The 6,466-nt window shown below is 59.6% G+C and overlaps 1 long non-coding RNA gene across 1 annotated transcript; it reads right to left on the minus strand.

Annotated features, from left to right (window-relative positions):
• Positions 1-4,843: 4,843 nt before the first annotated feature.
• Positions 4,844-6,247, minus strand: LOC102028860. The gene is made up of 3 exons (XR_263815.2): positions 5,968-6,247; positions 5,436-5,695; positions 4,844-5,030 (listed from the first exon to the last, which is right to left on the minus strand). It is a non-coding gene; the product is annotated as an uncharacterized LOC102028860 (long non-coding RNA).
• Positions 6,248-6,466: the final 219 nt, after the last annotated feature.

Genomic DNA, 6,466 nt, shown 5'->3' on the forward strand with positions numbered 1-6,466 from the left:
CGCACCACAGCTGCAGGAGAGCCCGTCTTCTGTCTCATACGAGGGATTCTTTTGCACAGTAGCGCCTAACTGGCCTTCCCTGCTAGGAATAGTCGCCTACCTCCCGTCAGAGAAAGACAGGTTTGGCTCAGTGACCTTGGGAGGACCACTGCGCTGGACTGACAACTGGTGTTCAACTTGTGACATCCAGATGGACCAAACCAGCATGGTGCTGGGTGTCGGAGGCCCACCTGAGGACTTTTGCCAACAACAAAATAAAAAGAACTGGAGAAGAGGAGAAGCTGTTAGGGAGCTGTTGGTTTTTCTGGGCCTGTTGGTTCTCCTGCAGTGCTTGTTATGCTGCTGCCTTTCCTGATGGGAACTCAGCTGCTCTCACCATCGAAGGAGCTGCTCAGAATGGCTGCCTTTACCTTGGGGAAGCGCTGGTCCTTACTTTGACGATCACTTCCCAGCTCCAGTGCAGATCCCTCAGCCTGCTGGCAGAGATCGTTCACCCCACTGGTGCAGACTTTCTAGCTTCCGCCACTGACCCTGGGCCTTCCCAGTGTAGATCCTCAGTACAGACGTGCATGAGACATTGTTGTGGGCTCTTGGCCTCCAACTGGACTCGTGAAGGACATTGTCTTGAGCTCTAGGTCTTCAGCTGGACTTGTGCAGGAGATTAACTTGGAATTCAGGCCCTCAGCTGGATTCTCTGGGTCTCTAGTGTATAGACAGAGCTCTTGCACTCTCCTGCATTTGGCTCTTTGCGTGACTGTTATAAAGTAATCCCATAAATTATGTGTCCTGTATTGTTTTCCTTGCAAACCCTGACTACAGCCACGGTGGTGGTGTTCCCAGCATGGTGTGTGCCCTGCCCTGTCCGATCACGTGTGGCCATCCGTGCCGCAGGACCTGGGGTCTGTCCAAGTCTGCTCTCCACCTTCTACACACTTCTCTCTCACAGCCTCAAGTGCCACCTTCTCAGGGAATCCTGGCCAGGACGTGGCCCTGTCACACAGCTCTGCATTTCTGAAATGAGAATGGAAGCATCTAAGATCACATCCTTCTGCATTCTGCACCCTGAGAAACCAGCACAGGAGGGAGGATTAGTGACGGTAGGAGGCTCCCGACCCTGGGGAGCAGAATGCACAGCATCAGGAAGAGCGGGGTCCTGGCCTTTGTGGCATAGTCTCCACCCAGTGTTCAAAGTCTCCGGCCGGGGTGTCTCCATGTTGGTTTATATCATGGACGACACCCCTCCCGGAGGGACTGTCGGATTAGTCCCCATGAAAACAGCCCCCAGGTAGCCTGCAGGCAGCCACCCACCACCAGCCACTCAGTACACGCCAAGGTCATGCATGCAGACAGGGCTTTGGGTGCTGGGCTCAGAGGCTCAGGACTTGGCCACAGGGAGCCCCAGTCTTGAGACAGGAAGCCGGTGACCACGGGGAGGAGGAGGTGGCATGATATCCTGCAACGCTGCCTGTCCTGGGACCTGTCACCCCGGCCATCCGCACACTCCCTGGCTTGTGTACGGGGAGGAGCAGAGGTCAGCCCTGTCCTCCGGGATGGAGGACACTGGTGCAGGGCAAGTGGTGCCACTGAGATTGGCTCCAGGGGCAGCTAAAGTAGGGCTCGGCCAGCACAGGTTCATCAGGGCCTCCAGGCCCACACCGTGCAGGGGACACTGTCCCTACCTTGAGCAGGGGCCAGGCTGGGGCAGGGACCGGGCTCTATTATCCTGGGAGTGGAGTCGGCAGTGGCCGGGCTCTCTCAGCCCATGCAGTGTGACCCCAGGAAGGCAACGCTGGCTCTGTGTGGTGTCTTTGCATCACAGGGCGTTGGCATTGTCTTCCCATCCGGTCTTCCCATCCGCACTGGTGTCCAGCTCCTAGTCCACTGGGCACTGCAGATCACATCGAGGCTGCAGGGGCCCCTGGGTGAGCACCTCCCTCGTGCCCCTGTCCTGTGCAGGGGTGGCCCACCCGTCCAAGACTAACTTCTGCCTTCTTCTTCTCGTCCCAAACTAACTTCCTGCTCCCTTTTTGTGCCCACGCCCACAAACCCCTAGTCCTCTGGAGATAGGACACCTCGCCTGCCCATATTAACTCCACCCCCAGTCCAACCTCATAAAAACCCACCCCCAGCTCCCTCTCCCAAGGCCTTTGCAGTCTCCTGCTACCCTCCCACGCCCGTACCATAAATCAAGGCTTTTATCTCTGTCAGGGTCTCTCAATAGCGCCAAAACCTTACACTGGCTCTTCTGTCTCTCCCGGCTGTCCGTGAGGCTCACCTGGGACTCTCCCTATCCACACCAGGGGCCAATTAGCTGGGGACTCCTGGCGGGGCGGTGGACATCTGCTGGAGTCCCTGGAGCCTGCTGTGCAGAGTTGAGGACTGATGCACAGAGCAGAGCTCTGAGGACTGCAAGAGCACGGCTCTGCCTCTAGCCAGGAGCAGGCTGAGCACAGATACTCTTCAGCATCTCGGGACCAGGGTCAGAGCGAAGGTCAGGGGACCCAGTGCCTTCCCCTGAGCCTTCCCCTGAGCCTTTCCCTGTCCTGCACCGAGCTGTCCCTCACACACTGATGTGCAGGTCACTCAGAGAGATGCAACCATGGGCCACGCAGGGCCCCCAGTGACCCATGCCCACCATCCCTCCAGGGCAGGGGAGATGGAGGGTGGCACGTGTCCCCAAGGGGAGCCACCACCTCCATGATGGGTGAGGAGGAGCGGCCTTCCTTGGTAATCTTACCACAGCGACCACCTGGGATTTGTAGGTGGCAGGGACAGCAATTATCTGCACAGGTGATTTTCCTCTCACCCTCATGTTAGCTCCGAGCATTAAACCGCCTTGTAGGTGTCACAGCGGCCGTTAGGAAGGACAGTGTCCTCACCAGCAAGTGGCTTTGGAAGTCACAGCAGAGCGTGATCTGGGTCGCAGCAGCCCATGCTGCTGAAAGACCCGGGCTGACTGCGCCTGAGATCGCTTGATTAAACTCACAGGCGCCGGCCGCCAAGGGGACTCCCTGTGAACTCTGATGAGAAAGGACAGCGGGAAAGGAGAGCGGAAAGGGGGCGTGGACGGAGGCACAGCGGGGACTGAGTGCGGGAGGGGTGGAGTGGGAAGTCCTAGCCTGGGCCGCACAGAGCAGGGGCTTCCTCCTCAGCTCCCAGGGGCTGTGGCCCAGCGTAAATTTTGCTTTTCTTGCGAGATTGGCAGACCTGGAGGCAGCTGTTCTGAGCCCACAGGGGAAGCAGATGTCCACTGCGGAGCTGGGCAGGGTGGCCCTGGCTGGGCACGGGGGAGCACGGACTGGCTGCCCTGTCCAGGGTCCTGAATGCCTCCTGCTTGCTGTGCCGCTCTCTGTCTCCTGCTCAGGGCGTGCAGATGGTATCAAGCTTCTGCTGTGTGTGAGGTCCCCATGCCGCATGCGAGGTGCCTGTGCTGTGTGTGAGGTCCCCGTGCTGCGTGTGTGGTGCCCACGCTGTGTGTGAGGTCTCGCGCTGCATGCAAGGTCAGCTGGGCTGGCAGATAAAGGAGGCAGCCGTCAGGATCTCAAGAGGAAGGTGGATTAGAGGGAATTATGCAATTCCAGAGAAATCTTTTATGAATCTTCCACCTTCAAGCACAGTGCACGCACACACATGCACACACACACGTGCACACACACACACACACACACACTGATGCTCATGCCCACCTGAAGACCAATTCCGAACTCAGGATGTGAACCAGGCCTGAGAGGGCTGCACCAGTCAGAGACAACCAGGGACTGGCCATGTTCTGGGGTGGGCATGCGAGGGGGCAGGTGAGAGTGGTCACATCAGTGGCAGGGAGGCTGGCAAGCAGGCGGGTGGGAGCATGAACAGGACCAGGAGAGAGGGAGGACTAGAGGGAGAGCTCTGTCCTCTCCAGCCACGGTGACCCCAGGGGATGTACTGCTGGCTCCTTGCCCGGCTGGAGTGTGCTGGTGGCTCCGCTGGCTGTGGAGGAGCTGAGCTGCTTCCAGGGCTGAAGTGCGAATCCTGTCTCCTCAGCCCTGGGACGCAGCAAGAGGGCAGTGGATCTCCAAAGACGCAGATTTTAGAGCAGCTGTTTCTCTGGCTTCCTCCTGCTGAGTGCAGAACCTTCCACCCCGGCCCTGGGCCCAGGGGTTCAAATAGAACCAGAATCTCCATGCGCCCTGAGCTCCCCACTGGCTGACACAGGTGGCTCTGTGTCCTGGGTGGGACCTGAATCTGGCCCGTGACTGGGATTCCTTCACCTGCTCACCATGGAGCTCCAAAAATCAGATAAAAGCACAACCCCCAACTCAAATTGAGAATAAACTCGTTTTCCATGTCTAGGTGCTTTTCTTTTACTTAATTTTTAGACAAGTGTCGGTGTATAGTCAGTTTCTGTGAGGGGATGAAAAGAAAAACAAGAGAGACAAAGTTGTGGGATCAGGGGGCTGAAGCCTCCAGCACTGAAGCCTCCATTACGGTCTACTTCAGCCTTTTATTGGGATTCTCACAAAAAGCAGCAACGGGGCAAATGGGAGGAATCACAAACAGGGTTAGCGAGGGCAATACATCTTATCACAGGAATGAGACCCGACTGAGCTAGCCGTCGTGCTGTCATTCCCGCGGGCACATCTCAGCAAGGCATCGAGTGCTGTCCCGCAGCTTTCCGCAGGGACACGGGTCCCGCTATCATTTCCTTTTACACCAGTGCTTCTGCTAGACTTCCTCCAGAATCACACAAGCATATGGCTTGGTCAGGCCCGAGGTCCCAAATAGGTAATACATTGAAAGGTGAACTATAGAATGTCCTTCTCCACAGACAGTGACTTGCTGTGTAGCTCAGACTGGTCTCCAACTCTCTATGACCCTCCTGCCTCAGCCAAGCGCTGGGATTAAAGGCGTGTACCATCTTGTCCAGCCCGTTTTCCTTTTGTCCTTTATGGTTGTGGGCAACTAACGCAGATTCGGGCCTCTGGGTGGGCCACAGGTAACAGGAACGTCACTGCCAGGGCCACAGGTGCCCCCAGCCCCCCAGGCTGGAGCTGAGGAGCAGTGAGATGGGGTCAGACGTCACAGGCTGGCCCTGCCTGACTCAGACCCCTCCTGTACCCCAGACCATAGCCCCAGGGTCTAGGCGCCTTTCCATGCCCAGGGGTTCTGGGGGCCCAGGGAGGGCCCAGGGAGCCCCCTGGAGACCCAAGGGGCAGCTCCCGCATACTGGCACCTGGTGATGGGGGGCGGTGCTCTCTGCTCCCCCCTGCTTCTGCCCCAGCCTGGGTGGGGCTTCAGGGTCTGCAGAGCAGGGTCTCAGGACCTGCTGGGCCTACACAGCTGGGAACCCCTGTGCCAGCAGCACCCTTCCTCGGCTCCCTGGGATTGGGGCCTGCCTGGGGCAGGAGGCCTTAGGTGCCCATCTGCCCCAGGCACAGCTGTGTCCCGCTGCTCACCGAAGGGCACCGTGCATCCTCTGTGGCTGCGACCACAGGTCTGCGTGGTGGGGAGGTGCTCAGCACCAGGAGGACCATCGGCTCTTTGTGGGAGGCTCAGAGGTCTGAGGAGGCAGCTGCCCGGCCTCAGAGCACACCCTCAGCTGGGATGAGGATGCCTGGGCCTGGACCCAGAGTCATGCTGGGGCCACAGATGCAAAAACAACCCCGGAAGCAAGAGGCTGGCAGTGCTGGCGGTGGTGATGCTGGACGGCTGCAGCCTGTGTGCGGGTACGGAGCAGCGTCACAACACCTGCTCCTCCCCGCTGGTCCCCTGGGCTGTCCCCACAGTGCCTGGCACTGCCAGAGGCCTCAGAGTGCTGTCCCTGTGCAGGGGGAAGTGGTCTGCGGGTGGGGCAGGAAGTCCTGGGTCCTGGGCAGCAAGGGAGTGAGGGATCCGCAGTGGGGACCAGGGGACCCCACGTGGCGGTGGGGGCTCTTGTCACAGGAGGTGTCCACGAGGGACCTGGACCCCAGGGAGGGAGCGCCTGACCTGTGGTCCCCAAGTGGCCTGGTGACCAGTGCTCCAAGTGGTGCTGGGACGCTGCCTCTTCTGTCTCCAGCCCTGATTCACATTGTGGGTGGCCCGGCCGGCCCCGTCCTGGAGGCTCCTGCCCCATCTTTGAGCCAGGCCTGTGCCTGACCGTGGGCCGCCTCCACGCAGGCAAGGGCTCGGGGCGGGGGTCTTACTGTCGAGGTTCTTGGGGGACCCTCACCTGGAGCGCCCCTTTCTGTGGTGCAGTGCGGATGCCTGGTAGCCACCAAGGGTCCCATATGAGCATCTCCCCACCATGACTGCTGAGGGCAAGCAGGGCTGGGTCGGGTGGCCAGGCGACATCACCCCCAACCTGGACCCTGTGTGGCCTGGGAGGTCACTGCTCTTGCTGCCCACAGCTGGCTCTGCCTGCCTGGCCACAGGGCCTGGAGCTCCTGGAGGCCTGTGGGGCCCCAGACATTCGGGGACAATCAACGGGCGTGGCCCTAGGGCCCTG

The sequence above is a fragment of the Chinchilla lanigera genome, unplaced genomic scaffold, assembly GCF_000276665.1.
Source record: "Chinchilla lanigera isolate Chin_1 unplaced genomic scaffold, ChiLan1.0 scaffold00081, whole genome shotgun sequence".
Taxonomy (NCBI): domain Eukaryota; kingdom Metazoa; phylum Chordata; class Mammalia; order Rodentia; family Chinchillidae; genus Chinchilla; species Chinchilla lanigera.